Genomic DNA, 25,036 nt, shown 5'->3' on the forward strand with positions numbered 1-25,036 from the left:
GGCTCAAATACAATCCATCGTGCACAAAAAGAGGAGAGGAACCCTATTGCCTGCCACATGGCTCCCCGACTGAGTGCAATTTTTATTTTTTTAAAACCTTTTTTCAAAGGCTCGCGCCCGCCATCCTTGCCCGATGGGGCCCTAGTCCTCAAAGGGGCCCCTTGACGGGCGCGAAATACAGCTCACGGGCGGCCTCCTACTATGGTGCCTCGCGCTCGGCCTCCTCACGCAATCGGGGTGGCCTAGTGGATTTTTTAAAATTGATTTTTCTTAAAAAACGGGGCAAGGTGGGTGCCAACATGTGGCACCCGCCCTATTGTTTCAAAAGAAGGGAAAAGAAGAGGTCAGGGGGCCGCGAGGGGCTGCCACATGGCACCCGCCCCCCACCTCCTCTTAACTAATAGTAAAGATTGTGACTTTGGCTAAGGGAGGTCCCAAACTACCGAACGTTTCATAGGGTCTCCTGAACCGACACAATACACGGACTTGCCAAAAAATCAAATTAAATTAAAATGTGAAAAATTTTTCGCTCTTCCACTCTTTGGCAATGGTCAAGCACGTGGCATATGATTAGCTCTCTCTCTCTCTCTCTCTCTCTCTCTCTCTCTCTCTCTCTCTCTCTCTCTCTCTCTCTCTCTCTCTCTCTCTCTCTCTCTCTCTCTCTCTCTCTCTCTCTCTCTCTCTCTCTCTCTCTCTCTCTCTCTCTCTCTCTCTCTCTCTCTCTCTCTCACACACACACACACACAAGCAGTTGTGGTGGGCGAGTGTGCAATTGGCTATTGAGTGCGGGCAAGTGACCCCAATAATTAGCTACAATGGGCGGCCATAGCAGGTAGGACAAACAGGCGAGCGACCATATTAAGAAGCTACGACAGCATCAACAATAGAAGTAGCAAGACGTGTGGAAGGAGGGAGCAAAAGGTTTTTAAAAACATTAGTGTGTTTAGTGATTCTAATGTTGTGTCATTGTGGTTGTGGTGGGTGGCCACAAAATTGATTATCATGGGCGAGCAAGCAGCCACAACAAGCAACCACAATGGCCCCACAGTGGGTGGGCAGGCAACAACAACAAGAAGCTACTGTGGAAACAATAGCCATAGCAACAGTAGTGGAGTAGAGAACAAGAGAGACGATCAAAATGAATTTTTAAAATGGTAGTGATTTTCATATATAATTGTGAATATTATGTTGTCATTAGTATACTATTCTTATAATATAGCTTTTAATATATAAATTTGTAATTAAACTATTAAATTTATATTTTATTTATTTATTTAGCTTTGTATAATTTTTAAAATGTGCTTCACTCCTCTTAGCAACTTAGTATTTATAATTAAGCATGTGGCATATGTTAGCTCTCTCTCTCTCTCTCTCTCTCTCTCTCTCTCTCTCTCTCTCTCTCTCTCTCTCTCTCTCTCTCTCTCTCTCTCTCTCTCTCTCTCTCTCTCTCTCTCTCTCTCTCTCTCTCTCTCTCTCTCTCTCTCTCTCTCTCTCTCGCACAAGTAGTTGTGGTGGGCGAGTGTGCAATTGGCTATTGAGTGCAGGCAAGTGACCCCAACAATTAGCTACAATGGGCGGCCATAGCAAGTAGGACAAACAAGCGAGCGACCATATTAAGAAGCTACGACAGCATCGACAATAGAAATAGCAAGACATGTGGAAGGAGGGAGCAAAAGGTTTTTAAAAACGTTAGTGTGTTTAGTGATTCTAATGTTGTGTCGTTGTGGTTGTGGTGGGTGGCCGCAAAATTGATTATCATGGGCGAGCAAGCAGCCACAACAAGCAACCACAATGGCCCCACAGTGGGTGGGTAGGCAACAACAACAAGAAGCTACTATGGAAACAATAGCCACAGCAACAGTAGTGGAGTAGAGAACAAGAGTGACGATCAAAATGCATTTTTAAAATGGTAGTGATTTTCATATATAATTGTGAATATTATGATGTCATTAGTATACTATTCTTATAATATAGCTTTTAATATATAAATTTGTAATTAAACTATTAAATTTATATTTTATTTATTTATTTAGCTTTGTATAATTTTAAAAATGTGCTTCACTCCTCTTAGCAACTTAGTATTTATAATTAAGCACGTGGCATATGTTAGCTCTCTCTCTCTCTCTCTCTCTCTCTCTCTCTCTCTCTCTCTCTCTCTCTCTCTCTCAAGTAGTTGTGGTGGGCAATTAGCTATGGTGGGCGAGTGTGCAATTGGCTATCGAGTGCGGGCAAGTGACCCCAACAATTAGCTACAATGGGTGGCCATAGCAGGTAGGACAAACGGGCGAGCAACCATATTAATAAGCTACAACGGCATCGACAAATAGAAATAGCAAGACGTGTGGAAGGAGGGAGCAAAAGGTTTTTAAAAACGTTAGTGTGTTTAGTGATTCTAATGTTGTGTCATTGTGGTTGTGGTGGGTGGGCGCAAAATTGATCATCATGGGTGAGCAAGTAGCCACAACAAGCAACCACAATTGCCCCACTGTGGGTGGGCAGGCAACAACAAGAAGAAGCTACAGTGGAAACAATAGCCACAACAACAACAGTGGAGTAGAGAACAAGAGTGATGATCAAAGGAATTTTTAAAATGGTAGTGAATTTAATATATAATTGTGAGTATTATGCTGTCATTAGTATACTATTCTTATAATATAGCTTTTAATATATAAATTTGTAATTAAACTACTAATATTATATTTTATATATTTATTTATTTTACTTTGTATAATTTTAAAAATGTGCTTCACTAAAGAGAGAAAGAGAGAACAATAAAGAAAAAAGAGGAGAGAGAGGACATGCAAAGAAGGAACAAAAGTAAACTTTGTTTCCCTCACAAGACCACTTTGCACAAATCTCTTCACCTATGCCACATTGGAATGCAACCAAACTTTTATTAAGTCTGGCAAGTGTAAGTAAGTTGAATTTTTTGCACACCGCCTTGGCTTGGATGATTGAAAATTTCTCATTGGTTGGATACATCCAATTGCATGTTTCTAGGAGAATGTCTCGACGGTTCCCTTTTCAATCCATTAGGATTTTTCCTATTAACAATGTTATGTATCTATTCTAATCTACTCTAGATATTATTTAGAGTTTTGCCTTAGGAATCCCAAACCAATGAGAAGGCTCCAAAGCCTATAAGCCACAAGGAGAAGTTTGGTATTCAAGAAATAAAGAGAACTCTCTCTCTCTCTCTCTCTCAAACACGTGCACATACACTCATCTCTTTTAATTGAAGGCACATATACACACTCTCTTTCTCTTATTGAACATAGAGTATGATCATGGAAAGGGAAAAGTTAAGTCTTTGAAAATTTGTATGTGATTCTCTCTCTCTCGAGAGAGAGAGAGAGAGAGAGAGAGAGAGAGAGAGAGAGAGAGAGAGAGAGAGAGAGAGAGAGAGAGAGAGAGAGAGAGAGAGAGAGAGAGAGAGAGATTTTTTAATGTCATATAAAATGATATGATATTTAAATGGTTGAGTATGTGCATGCAATGTGTACATACTCTAAAAGCATCTACAAATACACATACATTATAAAAAAAGAGCTGAATTTCTTTTTTAATTGAATATATGGGACGGTATAATAAATTTAATGATTGAATATGTTCATGCAATGTATATATACTCTAAAACTACACACAAATGCACATAGATTATAAAAACACATGAACAATACATGCGCACATACACATGTATGCATGCACACATATGTGCAAACACATACACACATGTATGTATATATGCTTATATACCCATCAACATATATAAGTGAGAAAATGAAGAGGGAGAGAGAAGAGGAGAGAGAATGGATGTACACTTATAATACACGCACTTACAAACATCCATACATGCACATATGTAGACATATACGTCCACAAACAAGTATATATATGTACGTGTATATACAATGCATACACACATGTATACACAAATACATATATGCATACGCATGCACACATATGAGTGTGAAGAAAGATGAGAGATATAAAAAAGAAAGAAGAGAAAATAAAAATGATGAGAGGAAGAGAGGACACATATGTACAAGACCACATAAATAGACACATATGTATTAAACATACAGACATATATACACACACACATATGTATGTACATATACATTCATACATACATATATACATACATACAACATAGGAAAAATAAAAAGAGACAAAAAGGAAAAAATGTGTGTATGTGTGTATACATGAGAGAGAGAAAGGAGGGAGAAAAAAAAGAAGAGACAAGAGAAATGAAAATAAATGAAAGACAATAAAAATAAAAAAGAGAGAAGAGAAAAATAATGGGAGGAGAGCACACATACTTATGAGATATATATATGTATATGCATACACATGCGTACACAATATGCATATATATGAGATGAAGATATATAAGAGATGGGAGGGAGAAAAAGAAAGGAGAGAGAATAAAAATGATGAGAGCGAGAGAGATGACAAACATTTAAGAGACTGCACAAATAAACACAGGTATATACTTATATATATACATACATACACACAAAGATTCTGTGTATGTGTGAGTGTGTGAGCATAGAACAACAAAAAGTGTAAAAAATGAGAAATGTGTATGTGTATAATTCATTCATACACACATACACAGTTGCCATGAAGCAATCTCTCTATATACTTATATATATACATACATACACACAAAGATTCTGTGTATGTGTGAGTGTGTGAGCATATAACAACAAAAAGTGTAAAAAATGAGAAATGTGTATGTGTATAATTCATTCATACACACATACACAGTTCTTCGTTTTCTATACTTATTATTAGAGGGACTTGGGAGTGCCATGAAGCAATCTCTCATCACCCCTCCTCCTCCTCCCCCCCCCCCCAAAAAAAACCTTCTATTTTTCTCTCATTTTTTCTACATTTTTTGCACATCTCTCTCTCTCTCTCTCTCTCTCTCTCTCTCTCTCTCTCTCTCTCTCTCTCTCTCTCTCTCTCTCATTCTTATTATAATTGAATATCATTATATAAATTATACTTAACCTATAATTAATGTCCCTAAGATATTGTATTGTTATTATATCTAAATATTATTATATAAATTATACTCGATCTATTAATTATCATATATATTTATCATAAATTAATTTTTTATATTAATTATAATTATATGTATTATCACATTTAATATTTATAATGATGATGATGATACATACGATATAATGATAAGTTAGTTCAATAATATAGATATTAATTATAGTTATTCATATGTTAATGTAATTGATTAAATATTATTACAAAATTATGCTTAATCCATAATCAATATGTATATTTATAGTTAGCATCAATATTTAACTATTATGTATAATTATCATTGGTGTATTATATAAATAAAATAATAATAATAATAATAATATTATTATTATTATTATACATATCTATTATAATACAATAATATATTTGATTAAGTATTAATCATAAATCATTAATAAAAGATATGCAATTAAGTAATGAGAGAGAGAGAGAGAGAGAGAGAGAGAGAGAGAGAGAGAGAGAGAGAGAGAGAGAGAGAGAGAGAGAGAGAGAGAGAGAGAGAGAAGAAGAAGAACAACAACAAGTAATTCTCAATATATTGGGTTGTCAAATTTATGTAATGTTATAGGCTTAGTATGTGAGGGTAATGTGTGCATGCCATGATAGGCTCAATGTGGATAGAAATCACTAGTTTGTCTTTGAGAAATGGTCATAAGGGTTCTTTGGAGATATAGTTTAGGCTTGATCCTATTAATATTGGTCTTCCGCTCCCTATATATCAATGAGTGCCACAGTCCCATATATTGCATTTTCATGCATTCAATACTATATTAGTCTAATTTACCAAAGCTTTCGAAGTTTAGATTACATTTCTTATATCAACCTCCCATGAACCCTATTGCCACATGAAATGTGTTTTCTTAGCGTGAAGGAACCGGGAGAACACTCGTGCAAAGCACCAAGAGAATCTAGGCAAAGTGTGTAATTTTCTTGATGAAATGATACTTTAATGGTTGAACACATGCATATAATGTGTGCATAGTCTAAAAACATCGACAAATGTGCATATACTATGAAAACACAAAGAAAACATATATACACACATACACATGTATGCATGGATATATATGTGCAAAGGCATACACTCATAAATGCACAAATGCTTGTACACACACAAACATGTAAGTGAGAGAAAAAGCAGAGAGAGAGGGGGGAAAGAATGGAAAAATCGATGAGAAAGACAAGAGAAGAAATAAAGAAGAGGAGAGTGAATGAATACAGACTTATAAAACATGCACATACTTACATGTATACACATACATGCAAATGCATACATCCACACACAAACACATATATGCACCACGTGCATACACAACATGCAACACATATGAGGTGAAAGAAGATGAGAGATAGGGGACTCAAAGAAAAAAAGGAAGGAGATTAGAGAAAAACAATGAGAGGGGGAGACAAGGCATACACATGTGAGACCACACAAATAAAAACACGCTTGTTAAACACATGTATACATATGCCAAGGCACATGTACATTGCATACATACATGTGCATACACATCACACATGCATACACACACGAGGGAAAAAATATGAGAGATAAGGGACTTGGGAAAAAGAAAAAAGGAGATAAAGAAAAATGATGAAAGGGAGAGAGAGGACACACATGAGACTATGCAAGTGGAAAGATGTGTATTGAATACACATATACACATATACACACATGCATGCATATATATATACATATATATGCACACACACACACACACACACACAAAATATAGAAAAAACAGATGGGAAAAAGAAAAGATAGAGAGAAAGAGAGAGACGAAGAAGAAGAAGAAAGGAGAGACACGAGATAAAAATTATGAGCTTTGCGACCAAACAAACGGACATACACATATAAATCATGCACTTACATACATATATGGTTGGCTTCTTTGTGACTCAACTACCCGTGAACCTTCTTGCCACATGAAACATGCATTAGAACATGAACTCCCATGACTAATTATTGATATTAGTTTGGTCTTCACCTACTACACTTTTAGTTGTGGAACTTTACATCCTATTTTCAATTAAGATATTTTCTAAGTCCTTCTTCTTTTATCATTTTCTTACTTTTTTGCCATAGAGCAAAGCTTTGCTTGTATGAATCATTTGACGAAACAATAAGTTTTGAAGGTTTTGATTGGTATTTTCGGTTTTCACAATTTTGAAGAAGCATTTGATACCTATACAAACATACATCCTCATATTCTCTTAGATATTAGGATTGTGATAAGGTCACAAAATTTGTAGCTCAAGTCCCATTGATAAACGTGAGAACATTTTTAAAGTGGGGATACATGGATTCAAATATCATGTTCCATAAATGCATTCTACACCAAGTTGTATTTTGGAGCCCTTTACTCTTTGTGTCATTTTTCTCAATATACTTCATCAATATCAATGTTTGTAAATTTCACTATTTGTAAGCTTTTGTAAATGGTAGGCCATATGAAAGCATTTTCATATCATCAATCATTTAAATGCTCTTCAAGCTAAGTTATTGCACATAGTATTGATACAAATTTTGCAGCTGTGATGCCACCTTCATATGTAGGTCTCTATCTTTTTTAAAACACGAACTTTTGCATGCTCAAAAAACAAAACTTGCAAATGTAAAGGAAGCTTTGCTCAAACCACACCTATGGAATCTCACATCTAGCACTTGTGTCAGTTTCACAAAACATTGTAACGAAACATGGTAATTTTTACATGGTGTTGAACAAGAGCTTCTTTTTTCTTGATGATTTGATTGGGGAAGAAAGCATTGATGCTCTACTTGAAGATCTAGGACACAATGATTTGCTTTGATGGTCTAGGGCTCAAAGGTCTAGGAGAGGCAATAACTTTCAAATATAGCACTGCCTCAGTTTAGGTTGAGAAAGTGGCTACATTGATTCATTTAGGAATTTAAGGTTGAGACAGCTAATTCATGTGCATACTAAAAAATATATAGTAAGAGGAGTAAGTTCTCTACGGTTACATATATACAGCTTTGTATTCTCTTAGATATTAGGAACATGATAAGATCCCAAAATTTGTAGCCTCAATTCCCATTCATAAATGTATGAATATTTTTTAAGTGGGGGTATGTGGAATATCATGTTATATATGTGCATGTTGTGGTAAGTTTTATTTTTAAGCCCTTGAAATATTAATATTTTCCACTCGTAATTGCTCATGCATGCTCTTAAAAAAGTAGCAATTACATCTCCTTCCTTACCAAAGTAAGTAAACGTTTCTCATTGTTGGGAATCATTTGTTTTTACTTAGAGTAACACTTAACTTAAATATTAACTAGTAACAATAAACTTAAATATTTACTAGACTCACTTACATTTGCTAGGCTTAATGAAAGTTTGGTCGCATTCCAATGTGGTAGTAGGTGAAGAGATTAGAAATGTGATCCTTCGTGCAACCTTGCCACATGAAGGGGCCTTGCGAGTGAAGCAAAGTTTGTTTCCCTCACTTCTTCTTGTGTCTTCTCTCTCCTCTTTTTCTTATTCTCATTGGATGATTCTCATCCACATAACTAGGTGGCTACTCCACATAAACTTCCTCTTACAACTCCCCTTGTAAGAATGCATTCTTAATATCCATTTGATACATGATCCAACCTTTTGATGCGACCATTGCTATGACAACCCTTATAGTGGTCATTTTAGCCACTAGAGTAAAAGTCTCCTCATAATCAATACCATGAGTCTACGCATACCCTTTGGCAACCAGTCATGCCTTATGGAACTCATTAGATCCATCTGACTTATGCTTTGACCTTGTAAACCCATTTGCAACTAATAGATTTCTTGCCATTAGGTAAAGGCACCAACTCCCATGTGTCATTATCCATAAGTGCAGCCATTTCTTCATCCTTAGCATGATCCCAATACTCATTACCCAGTGCATCCTCAAAACAAAGTGGGTTCCACATCTTGCATAACCTTAGCCATGTATGCATAGTGATGAGCTACATAGCTATCATATGTTGATCACTATGTTGTTGGATTTCTTACCCTACTTGACCTGCGTGGACTTGGATCACTACCATGTGCTTTGGCATCCTCTTGTGCCTTTCGTACACCAGGTGTTTTAATAGATGGAATCCCAATTTCCTCATCCAAACTCTACTCAAAGGCATTTGAATAACATCAACATGAGAGAAACTTGATACATCTGTCATAAATGGTAAGTCCCCAACTTTCTCTTTACCTTTTTTTGACATTTTTTAATGTCATTGGTGGAGTAACCTATGACCTCAATTTTCCCTCCAAGGTCTATCAACAGAATCATGACTAGAAGATTGACCCCTGACTTGTCTGCTACATAGTCATACTCTCATGCTCATCAACTCAAACTGCATTCTGCACACTACTATACTAGCTATTCATTTCATTAAAAACAATATCCCTACTCACTCTAAACTCACATGTAATAGGGTTATAATATCTTCCCTTTTGCTCATGAGAATATACAATAAATACACATTTTTTTACTTTGGGATCCAATTTATTGCACAACTCATCATGAATTTGTATATAAGTAATAATCCAAATACTTTCAGATAGAAAAAATTTGGCTTTTTACTTGTAAACTTATATTTGGGTGTAATACCATGTACGATAATAGTGGGTGTCATGTTCATAATGTATAGAGCAGTAGCTTTAACCCACTAGTCATGAGGCAAGTTTCTTTTTGACATTAATGCACAAGCCGTCTCTACAATATTTTTTCATTCAACAACTCCTTTTTGCTGCAGAGTATATCTACATGTATACTACCTTTGTATACCATTTTTCTACTAAAAAACAAAAAACTTATCAGAGAGATACTCTCCCTCATTATCGTATCTTAGGCATGTAATATACAACCCTATCTTCTTCTCAACCAAAGCCTTAAAGCTTTTAAAGTGAGTGAACACCTCACTTTTCTCACACATAAAGTAAACCCATACTTCACAGGTATGATCATCAAAGAAGGAAATATAATACTTGCAACCACTCAATGTTGTAGTCTTTATATGATCCCACACACCAAAATGTATCAATTTAAGTGGCTTCTTGCATACATGCTTTTCATATGAAAACACATGCATTGCTTGCTTTCCACACTGAAATCCTTCACACACTTTATACATCCCATCAACCCTAAACTTGGGCAAGCCATCCACAATCTCTTTTAACTACATGTCTTTCAATTGTTGCTGCATATTCATATGACCAATTCTCTTAAGCCAAATTTCAATATCAGCCCTACAACACCTAAACCTTGTGCAAACATGGCAACATCCATTTCAAGAAGACTTGCATTAAGAGTAAACAAGCATGTTTTCCTTTTGCAATCAGCCTACAATTATCTTTGAGATTTTCTACATAACAACCATCATATGTGAATCGAACCTACAATTCCTATTTTACCATTTGACTAACAGAAACCAAGTTTTTAGTAATATTTGGTATATGCAATACATCAACTAAGTACTTAGTTTTACCATCCCCTGCATACTTAAAGAAATATTTCCAACACGAGTAATGGGGTGAGCTGTATCATCCCCTATCTCCACATAGCCTGGAGACTCTAGACTACACACCTCTCCAAACCACTCCTCGTGTGAAAAGTCATGTGGTTAGAGGCACTTGAGTCTACATACCATACATCATTCTTTAATGAAGCATCGGCAATCATAGTATTCATAAAATGCCGCATAACAAACAAACTTTTACTTCTATTATCATTGTTTCTACTACTAGATGCATAATTACCTTGTTTGTTTTTCACTGGCCTCTTTGAGTCCCCCCTTTCTTAGGAATGTCCTCCTCTATTTTATTGTGCATGATAACTTTGACCATGGACACCGCTTTGGCCTCTACCCTACGACCTCTACCACTGCTAGTAGAGTATAACACCTGTTTCGACTTGTTCTTGCTTTGAGAAGAAGAGGAATCCAAGCCAAGGTTCCTCTCCTAAAGTATCAACATAGAAATCAAGTTTGCAAAATCAGAGATATTATCCCTTGTATTGATAGATGACCTAAATCTCTTATTTTCATCTCCAAGCCCATCTAAGCATGGATGCATAACATCATTAATAGTCAAGTTTCCTCTTTTCACTTGGTTCAACTTTGACTTGAGCTGTAGCCTTTTGGCCTCCGTGTTTACTTTCAACAGTCTTGCCAAATTCTTCCATGCAAGATCGAGGGTATCAAATTCATGCAAATAGCCCATCATGCTATATGTGACACTAATATATAGCCAATACACATGACTTTACTTTATGTTTACTCCCAATCTTTCTTAGCACTTATTGATTTTGCAATAGCATTTCACACAAGAACATTAGGTGTTGTTGCCATGCCTTCTTCAATGTAATTCCAAACACCTTTGCCCTTCAAGAAAATTGTAATGCCAAACTTTCGTGCAAGATAATTATTTTTATCTAGAGTCTTGCTAAGAATCTAGTTGAAGTTGTTAGAAATTTTGATAAAATGACGACTTGGAAAAATTTGCAATCTACATGCAAGTTGATTACCAAGTGCACCACAATTATACATGCATCCTTTTTCACTAACTGCATAACAATAACCACAATTTTCAATCTATATACAAATGCCTTATGTGTCTAAAAGCATGACAACACACACCTAAAAGCTTATAGATTTGAAATATATAACCTATGCACCTATAAATGGTTGACAAAGTCAAAATTGTAGTATATCCAAAAATTATTGTGGGGACCTCTTACAGGTCCAGAACAAAGGTTAAAATGATCTCAAATGCCAAAAATGGAAGAGCTTCTTACCCATTGCTTGCTTGCTTGCTTTTGTGCTCCAACGCCTTCACCTCGGCCTTCAAATCGAGCTTTGCGCAGTTGTGGGACTAATACCATGAAAATAGACAAGAGGAAAGAGAGGTGAAGAACTCAAGAGCACACACACAAAAGCAATGAAAACTTGAGGACACAAAGAGATGGATTTGAATTTTTTGTTTACTTTTTATTCTTTCACACAAAAGAACTAAGTCTACAACATGATAAAAGACTAATATAAAAGTATCCCACGTATATACATGCAATCATTAAGTATGATTCCACTAAGGAAAGAAGAGGTGGCACAATAAATGTGCCATAACCAAGAGTGGCGTATGTGTATAGTCCAACTATAAAATCATTGGCGCATGCCCACGTTGGACATGTAATATGCTAGTGAGTCATATCCTATCATATCGCCAAGGCATGTAGTGGATGGTAGCTCATATAGAGCTTGACATCTCAACATAGAGGGCCTTTCGAACTAGCACCAATACATAAACCTACCAAAATTAAAATTAAATTATACAAATACTTTCATTCCTTTACTCTCTAGCAATACCTCAAGCATCTCTCTTGTTGAGATGACAAGCTCAACACATGCGGACATTAATGATGGACCGCCTGGTTAGATGGGCCCACACGTCTACACTTAGCACGTCGGTGGTCATTATGACTCTCGCATGGCCATTGACTCATTACTTATTATATTCAGGTTGTTACACCTATTTACAACTGGCATAGTTATAGCGCCAGTCGACTAGTGTAGTCGGTTGTGCATTGTTTGACTTAGTAGGCCACTTTCCTTTATGTTGTATCTTATCTATACTTTGTGTACATTGTAAAGTGTGTGGAAGAAGAAGAAGAAACGAGCAAGAAAACATTTTGGCCTCCATCTCTCTTCTTGTCTCTTGAGTGAGCTTCTCCTTGTGCATTCTGTGTGTGTTCGACACAGCATCTTGAGTAAATCCCCCCACCACGCGATTCTTGACATGGTATCAGAGCCGCGCCACTGAGAGAGGCTGATTTCGAAGGCTGACGTAAAGGATAAGAAGCAAGGTTCGAGCAAGCAAGCAACGGGTAAGAAGCTCTCCCATTCTTCCACTCTCTCTCTCTTGGATAGTGCCTGTGGAGGCACCGGAAGCAGGGCAGAGCAGAAATCTTAGATTGCAATGAGATTTGGCGTGCACGAAGAGAGTTGTGTATTCTGTAGATAAGCCCTTTATACGCTACTATTTTGGCCATCTGAGGTCATTTTAGGTCCCGTTTTAGACTCGCAAGGTTGCGGATAGCAGTTCGAGGTATCCTGCAATTTCAACTGTGTCTATCGTATACAGGTGCACATGTTACATATTTCACATCTATAAGTTCAAAGGTGTTTACCAACGAATAAACACAAGGTTTATCTGCAAACTGGTTGCATTTGGCACAAACGCATTGGACATGCAAATGTACAAAGGCTGAAATTAATACAGTCCAAAGGGTTGGTTACATGTTTGACTACTTTTAGAATTGCAGAATTTCATAAGGTATGCGAAGCATGTCAGTTTAGTAAGTAGGCAAGACAACCCTTTTCACATGACAGAGATGTAAGCAGAAATATCCTTGATGTTATGCATACAGATATTTGGGGGTCTACACAAAATGTATCTCTTGGAGGCAGTTCATACTTTGTCACATTCATTAATGATTGTTCTAGAAAGCTGTGGGTATATTTTATGAAGGAAAAGAGTGAAGCGTTTGAGCACTTTAGAACTTTTAAGGCTGCAGTTGAAAGAGAAACAAGCTTGAAAGTAAAGTGCTTGAGGTCAGATGGAGGGGAAGAGTACCTCTCAAATGAGTTCAGTGATTTTCTGAGGTCTCATGGGATAAAGAGACAGTTCACATGTAGGTATACCCCATAGCAAAATGGGGTTGCAGAAAGGAAAAACATGCATATTGCAAAAGTTACATGCGCCTTGATGGCTGAAAAGAATATGCCTAAGCATTTTTGGTCTGAGGCTGTTCATACTGCTGTTTATATTATGAACAGAACTCCCACAGCTACAGTTCATGGTATGACCCTTGAAGAATGCTTTACTCCCACAGCTACAGTTCATGGTATGACCCTTGAACAGAACTCCCACAGCTACAGTTCATGGTATGACCCTTGAAGAAGCCTGATGTATCGCACTTGAAGGTATTTGGCTGTGTTACATATGTTCATGTGCCAGATGAGCTACGAAAAAAGCTTGATCCAAAGGCAGAAAATTTATTGGATACTCTTTAGAGCAGAAAGGGTATCGCTGTTATAACCCTGTCATATGTAAGTTCAGAGTGAGTAAGGATGTCATCTTTGATGAAATGAGCAGTTGGTATGCATCTAGTGGTGATGCATTGGATGATGACGATGATCATGACACTCATGTGGAGGCTGAAAAGCAAGAATCACGGACTCTTAGTGGACCAGAGACATCATCTGGTAGTCCTTGGTCTGGGAGACTAAGGAGTTTCTCTACATCTTCAAGTGCATCTAGTAGCACTACATGTAAAGACAAAGGAAAGAATAAAGTGTCAGATGGCATTGATGCAGGTCTTGATGGAGACTCCAATGGCTCAGAGAGCTTGGATGATGAGCTTGGCATTCCTTCAGTGAGGACTCCAGGTGTGCAAAGAGCACGCGTCAATGCAAAGACTCCATTGAGTGATCCAGTGGTACGCAGGTCTAGCAGGATGAGATACCATGTTAACAGATTTGGTTTTGAAGGTTATGCAGCTCACCATTATGCTTATATGGTGAAAGTGATTGAGGATGTTGAGCCCACATGTTTTGAGGAGGCTATTGGTCTCGCTCATTGGGATGCAGCAATGGATGAGGAGATGGCTGCATTAGAGGCCAATTAGACTTGGGATCTAGTATCATTGCTAAAAGCTAAGAAAACTATTGGATGTAAGTGGGCTTATAAGATTAAGCACAATGAAGATGGTTCTATTAGTAGGTACAAAGCTAGGCTAGTTGCAAAAGGCTATGCCCAGACATATGGCATAGATTATGGAGAAACCTTCAATCCAATTGCTAGGATGGCAACTGTCAGATGTGTGATTGCTTTGGTAGCAGCCAAAGGTTGGAGGTAGCAGCAAATGGATGTGAAGAATGCCTTCTTGCATGGTGATTTGCAGGAAGAAGTGTATATGGATCAGCTAGCAGGTTATGAAGATTTAGAGCATCCCATGTATGTGTGTAGGTTGAAGAAGACGGTCTATGGGCTCAAGCAAGCACCTAGAGCATGGTCTGACAAGATCAGAGAGTATCTTGTCAATATTGGCTTTTATGTTTCTGATGCTGATCACTCACTTTATGTGAGAAAGGGAGATGCGGGTTTGGTTATCATAGTCATTTATGTGGATGACTTGATTATTACAGGTGATAGTGATAGTGGGATTGCCAAAGTTAATGACTTTTTGAAGAAGAAGTTTGAGATGAAGGATTTAGGCGAGCTAAGGTACTTCCTTGGCATTGAGGTGATCAGATGTGATGATGGTATATGGCTGTCCCAAAGACAGTATGGCTTGGATATGTTGTCCAAGTATGGTATGGCAGCATGCAAACCACTTTCAGTCCTGTTGGAGTAGAATGTAAAGTTGAGTACTGATGTTGGGGATGAGAAAGAAGACCCTACTATGTTCAGGAGGATAGTGGGGAGTTTGATCTACACGACCATTTCAAGGCCAGACTTGAGCTACGTTGTTGGTCTTGTGAGTCAGTTTATGCAAGTACCTAGAAAGCCACATTTAGATGCAGCCAGACGCATATTGAGATATGTGAAGTCCACATTACATTATGGACTTTTCTATGAGGCAGGTACAGATGTACGTGTGTTTGGATACATAGATGCACATTCGGCTAGTAGTATGTCTGATAGAAGATCTACCAATGGATACATGTTCTCTCTTGGCAGTGTAGCAGTTACTTGGAGTAGCAAAAAGTAATCTACAGTTGCTTTGTCGAGTACAAAGGTTGAGTATAGAGGTGTTGTTGTTGCAGTATGTGAGGTAGTATGGCTACAAAAGTTATTGGCTGATTTATATGTGCAGGTGGAAGGTCCAGTTGTCATTTATTGTGACAACATGAGCAGTATACAATTGGCTAGGAATCCTATGTTCCATGCCAGGACAAAACATATTGAGGTACACTACCACTTTGTGAGAGAAAATGTACTAGCAAGTGAGATTGACTTGGTGTATGTCAGCGCACATGATTAGATAGCTGACATCTTCACGAAGGCATTGGGTACAGAGAAGCTTCAAAAGTTTCAAAGCTTACTTGGAGTTGCAGAGATGTAGTTGAGCTTGAGGGGGAGTGTTGAGATGACAAGCTCAACACATGCTGACATTGATGATGGACCGCCTGGTTAGATGGGTCCACACATCTACACTTAGCACGTCGGTGGTCATTATGACTCTCACATGGCCATTGACTCATTACTTATTATATTCAGGTTGTTACACCTATTTACAACTGGCATAGTTATAGCGCCAGTCGACTAGTGTAGTCGGTTATGCATTATTTGACTTAGTAGGCCACTTTCCTTTATGTTGTATCTTATCTATACTTTGTGTACATTGTAAAGTGTGTGGAAAAAGAAGAAGAAATGAGCAAGAAAACGTTTTGGCCTCCATCTCTCTTCTTGTCTCTTGAGTGAGCTTCTCCTTGTGCATTCTGTGTGTGTTCGGTGCAGCATCTTGAGCAAATCCCCCTACCACGCGATTCTCTCTCTCTCTCTCTCTCTCTCTCTCATGCATGGAAGTAGTTGTGATAGTAGCAATAGAGAATGATGGTAGGTGGGTAGCTGCAATGATAGCATGAGACTGTGGTGGTGGTATTTCACGAGCAGAGATCAAGGATGACTCTCTCATGCAACCCAAAAATGAGACGACAAGGAGTGTCAGTAAAGTATAAGACTTTGTTAGGATGTTAATGGCAGCTAGAAAACTTAAAGTATACATGGCCAAACACCGGCTAGCTCAATCCACAATACATCTTCAATGCCTCTTATAATCACATATACACGAAGAGCACATACAATGAAAAGAATCTATAACTTTAATTTTAACAAAGTAAAGAACTCGAGTTCGAAGAAACATAACTTCATGTAATCATTACACCTTAAAGTTTGATTGTAGTGATACATCAAACTTTTGGCACCATGCATGTAAGGAGCGAAGGAACATTCTCTCTTCTTCAACAAAACTTAGGAATGTCCCTCCTCTCATCATAGTACTAAAACATAGGCAAGAGAATGGCCCTTGCTTTAACCCTTCTAGGGTTTACTTAGTTTTTTTATTTCCATTAAAAAACACATCAAAACCTTAATGCTTTTGAGTTTCTAATGAAAAGTATTAATTGCTTTCAACAAAAAATTTTGCCATCAACATCTTCCGCCTTGCTTTTGGTAAAAAGCTTTGAAGTTTTTTTGTTTTTTCATGCATATTGCCACTTTCAGTTTTTCATGATGGCCATCTAATCACACTGCCATATAGCATGTCATTGTCTTCTAAATCAATGCCAAAATAGAGCTTATTCTCTAAATTGTGGGTCTGCTTCAACTATCCAACTTCGTCGATTGCATTCCATCCAATTGCAGTCAACTGTCCCCTAAAGTCACAATGGTAAGTCCTTACAATTTGACCCGCCCATCTTGTAATAAACATGCCACATTGACAAGCTCACTTGTAATCAGATTGGCCCCAAAAACCTGCCAACCCAGCCCTCTTGATTGTTGTTGTGATATGAAGTTTTGTATATATGATTGGCTTCTCTTGATAGTTTAGGAATCCTTTAGCACATCAATTTCCCTTACATAAATTATGTAAAACAAGTCCTTGCTACATATATTCTAGTACTACAATGTCTTCACTAGAAAGTATTTGTGAGTGGAGCACCGATGATCATGGAACAAAGTGTTGTAGAAGGAGAGAGTTGTTGTGTCCCATGATTACCACCACCCAAAACACACTGGTAAGTCAAATAAATATCATCCCACCAAGCATGCTACCTACTGCGTATCCCCTAGAGTATAGCATGAAGAATACCAAGTCCCCCAGATCAGTTCGAGAAGCCTAAACCATCACATAGGCATTCTTGACTGGATTTCCCTAGTTCTTCATCATAATCATCGATAGAATTGAAACCAAAGAGTGCTCCTAAACCTCATGAGCTACCGTCATTACTAGAAGAAACTTTGACCTATCCATGACATAAAACTCCTGTAAGGACTTTCCTTCTGTAGGCCTTTTGGCAATCTTGAATGTTTGGTTCACAACTTCACTACTTCTACCCTTAGCTCCCCAAACTTTTTCACCAAGCCAATAATAACTCATGATCCCAAACCTGACATAACATAGCTTTACTACGACATCTTTTGACTTCTATCAAATATATTCTCCCAGTACCACATAAGCACATCTTGTATACCTGACGTTGACAATAATAGTAACTTTCAAGTCTCGATAGAGAATTTTTTCCCATATGAACGTGCTTTTGTCTCAATGCAATGTGTCCTAGCAAAAATATGATTTCAAAGATAGACTGCGTGCTCAATAGCTCATGTTTTAAGAAGGTGTAAAGCTAAAACCAATGCTTCGTAATCATAGAATCCATGCAATACATAAGAAGATGGATGCACTAAAAATCTAGTGCCTAGTCTAGTCTACAAGTGAATTTGAGAGGAAGGATTTGGGAGAGCTACTCTATTTTCTCAACATAGAGATAATCAAGACTTCGGAGGATATATGGTTGTCTCAGAGACAATATGCATTGGATATATTGAAGAAGTATAGTATGGTTGATTGCAAGTCTATTTCTATACCTTTGGATGTTAATGCCAAGCTTAATGCATCTGAGGGCGACTTGATTGAGGATGTCACTATACATCGCAAGATTGTGGGTAGCCTTATCTATTTGATGATCAATAGGCAAGACCTAAACTACATAGTTGGTTTGGAGAGTTAGTTTACGCAACTTCCACGGAAGCCACATTCGGATGCAGTGTGGCACACATTGTGCTATGTAAAGTCTACATTGGACTATGCCTCATTCTATAGTATAGGTATACCATTGGACTTGCATAGTTACACAGATGCTAATTGGGTTAGTATTATTTTAGATAGGAGATCTACCAATGGTTTTATGTTTTTCTTTGGTAGTGTTGTTGTTACTTGGAGCAGTAAGAAATAGTCGGCATATGCCTTCTCTAGTATAAACACAGAGTACAGATGTGCTACAATTGCATCATGTGAGGTAGCTTGGTTATGCAAGCTACTTGGTGATTTGGGGATGTAGGTGGATAAGAAGCTTATCATTTACTGTGATAACTTTAGTCACATTCAATTGGCCAGGAACCTAGTGTATCATGCATAAACCAAACATGTAGAGGCCAAGTGGGAGATCGTGAAGAAGCATTAGGAGTCGTGGTTTGTGGAGGTTAACGAAAACAAGAAAGAAAAGAGTTGGAATTTGTTCGTAGATGCTCAATAGCAGGACACGTGGGATGCTTGGTGCACTGACAATCTCTTGTTTGTCCAATTAGCAACCCACTGGAAGTTGGTAGACATAGTGTTCTTCACAACATACATTATTGAAACCATCAGAATTATGATGATGGCACAACAACGATCCTTAGAAGAACCAGTTTTGATACCTTTAGAAGGGAATATCTTCCCCTTTGTAGTGGTTTGAAGGCTGAATTCAGAGGCATAAAGAATAAGGAAGTAGAAGAAATGTTGGCCAGAGAGTCCTACAAAGACTAAAGCTCCCTCTGATTCTATTCTGTTGAGTATAGACCAACTGGTTAGAGCCAATCCCTTGATGAATGACGCAATCACAAGGCAAGCACTAGAACGAGTCTAGAGGTATGTGAAAAGAGAGAAGGCAAAAATCAAGGCCAAGAATGAGCTTGCAACAGAAGCCTCCTTTGATGCCCTAAAAGCACTCTTTATAGAAGTCTCCATGGTGACTCAAGGTTCCCTTCCTAGTCAAATCCATCCTGGAAATATTGATGAGGACAGACCATCAAATGTAGTCCCATTGCCCATTTTTAAGGGAGAGTACAATGAATATCCTAATCTTCATGTAGTAGAGTTTATGGTAGCATGCATGGCTAATAATACCAAAATCCCTGAGCATTAATTAGCAATATTCCCTACCACTTTCAAAGGCACGGCGTTTCAGTGGTATGAGAGACAAGCACTAGGAACTTTTAGCACATGGGACGACTTGAAGTTGGCATTCCTCACTAAATTCAGGCGTGAAGGTTTTGAAGAGCGGATGCGAGAGGAGTTCACGAATCTAAGTCAGTCCTCTGGAGAAAGAGTAGAAGCTTATGTCTCGCGAATGGAATCTGTCCTGAAGAGATGAACCAATCATCATTTGGATGAAGGAATCTAGAAAGGAATGTTCCTCAAAGGCCTATAACTAGAAGTTCACAAGTTCGTGGAATTGAGAAGACCAATTAATTTGCAAGCTATAGTGGAAGGTGCAAGATTATATGATGAAGTTGAAGCAAGGTTGTCAATGACCTCAAGAAGAGGAGTCTTACCTCCTCCCATGCCAATAATGGTATACCTACTAAATGTAGTTCCAAGGACAGTTTCCTACACCTACCCCTAGATGTAAGCAATGCCACAATACAATGCATCTAATCCACAGTGGCCGCAAATGACAATGTCTCAAATGATGGTTCAACCACAACAACAGTGGTCTCAAACAGTTCCTCCAATGGCGACTCAATAACAATGGAATCCTATCCACTGGAATCAACAACCCCAAGTCTCAATAGGAGCTCTGAATCAAAACCAGAACAGAGGATCCTCTGGACCAACCCAACCAGTGTATGTAGTAATCATAGAAGCTTCCCAAAACCCTACTACAAGTACTCCAAGAGGTGAAAATCTGAAGGATTACTTGTCCAATTCAATGGCAAGTATCAAGAAAGAGATTATGGATGTGATTACAAAACAGCTATAGATGCTGAAGGTGAATACAACCAATATATTCACTCTTGCGAGAGGTGGAAGAAATGTGATGCATTTTAATACATGGTGTAGAAAGTGCCATCAAGTAGGACATTTAGCCACTGAATGTACCTGAAAACCAACCATTCTTGGAGCCTTCTGTTCATACTGCTTGAGGAAGAACCATATAGAAGATATCTATTCTCTAAAAGAGATGCACGAAAGAAGAAAGAAAGAAGAAGATGCAAAATTCAACTTACTGGAATCCAAAATGACAACACATGACATTGGACCAAAGCCTAGGGAGTTTGGTCCTAATTTCGGTCCAAGGAGGTTTTCCTCTCAGAGTTACAGAGGATGATAGTCTAGTGGTGGCCAAAGATCAGAGGTGGAGTGTTACAAATGTGGAGAAAAGGGTCATATCTCACCAAACTGTCTAAACCCTAAGAGGTCTATGGATTACAAGCCCTTATGCAGTCGATACTACAAAGGAGAAGACCACACTGCAAAAGACTATCCAAGTCCAGCTCCTGTGAAAGCTACTCCGGATACCCAATAGAAGACCAAAGAATCTGCTTCCAATTTGGTGCAATTGAAAGTGGCTGCAATAACGCGGGCAAAGAAAGGAGAACCCGTAGTTCCAAAAGAGAGCGTTCCCTCTACCAAGATTGAAGTTCAACCTTCCTCAGGAAAAGCAGAACAATGCAGTCCGGAATAAGGAAGTACAAAGCACTACATAGCCATAGAGAGCCATAAAGACAGTTGCAGAGGATGGACCAAAGGTCCAAGAGATAGAGGATGTTGAAGTACCTCCTCATGAAGAAGAAGTGCAGATGTTGCCACTCCTAGAAGAAAAAGGGAAGATAAAAGTGGGCATGGTCCCATTCCCCAACTGATTGGAAAAGCCTATGGATCTTATCAAAGAATATGATTTGGTCAAAGACTTAGACATTTTTAAACCAAACTTAACATTTTGATTACAGTTGCTAATGTTGTCTCCTAGCTGTTAAAAGAAATTTAAAAGCATACTAACAAGAAGAAGAGGCCTAAGAATCGCTCCCTCCGTGGCAACCAAGTACAACAGAACCTCAAAACCCATGAAGGAAGTAGATGTGGCTAACATCTTCTTGGATCCTAAAACCACAGAGATTGGCATATGGATTGAAGGATGCTTTATTGCTAATGCATTGATTGATGGAGGCTCATCAGTAAACATAATGCTGGATGTGACAATGAAGAATCTAGGCTTGCAAGGAATGCAACCTATACAGTGGCTTATCAAATTGGCAGACCAAAGTAGTATCAAATCATTCGGCATTCTCGCGTATGTAAAGACAACCCTCGCAAGAAGCGATTATTGGCTAACACATCTGGTGGTCAAGCCAAATTCCTACGAGACCTCATATCCTCTACTATTGGGAAGGCCTTGGCTTTTTGAAGCAAGAGCAAGGACAGACTAGTTTAAAGGAATCCTAACCCTAGGTGGAGGACCCAACAAAGTAGTATTGAAGTTGTATGGGTCACAAAAAGGCAATGGATCCACGTCCATTGAAGTTGTGACAGACTCCTTCAATGAAGTAACAAATGATACATTAGGAGAGGAAGACGCCATCAATCAAATCTTTCCGAAGAAAACATGGGCATAGTCCCTAATAGTGGGCACTGTAAGCTAACTACCAAAGGAAGCAAAGTCATTGTCCATGGGAGAATACCTCCTGCTTGAGTCTGAATTGACTTCTGAAATCACCTTTGATAGCGAAATAGAAGCATGGATGTATTGTTCTCCCTATTATATGGCAGTCGTTGAGACAGAACCACAAACATAGACAATAGCAAAGATAGAGACAGACACATAGACAGAAGCAGAAGCAGAGGACATAACAGAGAGCTTGTTCTTCTCTTACAAAGCCCCCACACAAAGATAGAAACAGAATCTGAAGAGGACGAAGGTAATAATGCAGAAGAAGATTATGAAAGCAAGCTAGAAGGATCTATCCTACTCACAAAAGGCGGTGATGACGAAGAAGTTCCTCAAGCCTTAGAAGTAGAAGATTCCTTTTTATTTGACAGAATGATTATGGTACCCTTTGGACTAATTAATGAATCGTATCATGAGCAAAGCCTTTATAAGAAATGGATGAAGAAGAATAGGCCTTCCTTTAGCAGTGGCTCTTGTCATCCAAAGTTACCCTTCCTTAAAGAAGATGATGACAACGCACCTTGCCAACAACCCCCAGTTCGGTAGCTCAAACAAAATGTAGAAGGTTCATGTTATGTGAGGTTCTTGGATGTATCCTCAGAAGACAAATCCTTGAGCCTAGAAGTAACTCATCCCCAACCTAAACCCGAAACCTCAATGATACCTTTTAGGCTTCCCAAAGAGCGAGCTAAGCCTCCATTGAAAGAGGACACTAGTTCCAGTGCATCATCAGAAGAGGAGACCACTCCCTTAAAGGAGTCAAATCTCTACCCAAAAGCAGTCCGTGGGACATTTATCCATGAAGTGGAAGGTGAAAAGCAATTGACGTTTATGGATGTTGAAGGTATTAAACGTCACCTGAAGGTGGTTCTAAATCTTTCAGAAGAAAAACTACTGGTCTTGTGAGACCTACTAAAGGAGAGCTTAGATGTATTTGCATGGTCATACAAAGATCTAAAGAAGATTGATCCCACAATATGCCAACACCACATTGACCTAGAGCTTGATGTCAAACATGTGAGGCAAAGACAGAGGCGTATGAATCCCAATTATTCTACTCTGGTGAAGGCCAAATTATTGAAGCTCTTTGAAGTTAAGATCATTTATCCAATGGCTAACAATGAATGGGTTTCGCCCATTATGGTCGTACCCAAGAAGAACGGGAAATTGCGAATATGTGTAGATTTCCAAAAGCTGAATTCCAAGACGAAGAACGATCATTTCCCTATACCTTTCATAGACCAATTGTTGGACACAGTGGCAGGCCATGAGCTCTATTCCCTCTTGGATGGATTCAATAAATACGATCAAGTCCAAATTGCAGAAGAAGATTAATCCAAAACAACCTTCATAATCGAATGGGAAACCTATGCTTATAGAGTGATGCCATTTGGGCTCTGTAATGCTCATGCTACCTTCCAACAAGTGATGATGGCTGCCTTCCAGAACCATCTACATGATTTCATTAAGGTGTATCTTGATGAATTTTGTGTCTATAGCCTAATACGTGAGCATTGGGGACACTTAGAGCATTGTTTTGACAGATGTTGAGAGTATGGGATTTCTCTCGTCCCAACAAATGTGTCTTTGGTGTCTCATCAGGAGTTCTTCTAGGCCACATTATCTTTGCACAAGGGATAGCAACAGATCCGTCCTTCCTAATGAATAAGGCCAATGTGAAGGGAAGAATAATGAGATGGCTCCTTTTGTTTCAAGAGTTTGACTTTAAAGTGGTTACTAAACCCGGTCGCTCTCATGTCTTGGCTGATCATTTGTTGTGAATCCCTCAAAGCAATGATGAATGTAGAGGCGATCAACTGGCAAGACCCATGGGCCACTTATTGTTTCAAGCATTCCAAGCCAAGCACTAATGGCTACCTCTCACATAGCCAATGCGCTATCCATCTCTACGAGTGTAGTCAGCTTACCTCCATGCCTGATCGAGTTACCTACTCTCCCAAGCACTTAGGTAGCTCCACGATCCAAGTGCAAGCTTCAAGCAAGCTCCATCCTCAAGCTCCACACTCCAAGCTCCATTGCTACGAGCAAGAGAAGAGAAGAGAAGAGAAGAAGAGAGGAGAAGATTGAGAGCTTCTCCTCCATGGTCCCTCACCCTCACACACTCACTCCTTCACACTCTCACACTCCCTCTCTCAAGCACGAGCTCAAGCAAGCAAGCAAGCAAGAAGAAGAAGAAGAAGAAGAAGAGGAGATCCACTTTTGGCCACACACAAGAATGAGCTTCTCATTCACTTTTCAACTTTATATACAAAACCCTAAATCCCTTTTTGGCGGTCATCCCCTTATCCCCATTTTTACATGGCCGTCCATGGCCTCTAGGCCCTTTCTCCCATTGTCCTCCTATCTTCCTAGCTTCCTTCCTACTGCCCATCTACCTTTACAAATTTCACGGGTGAGACAAGCAAGCAAGAAGAAGAAGAAGAAGAAGAAGAGGAGATCCACTTTTGGCCACAC

The sequence above is a fragment of the Lygodium microphyllum genome, chromosome 29 (assembly GCF_053477565.2).
Source record: "Lygodium microphyllum isolate KBCC chromosome 29, Lygodium_microphyllum_v1.1.10, whole genome shotgun sequence".
NCBI lineage: Eukaryota > Viridiplantae > Streptophyta > Polypodiopsida > Schizaeales > Lygodiaceae > Lygodium > Lygodium microphyllum.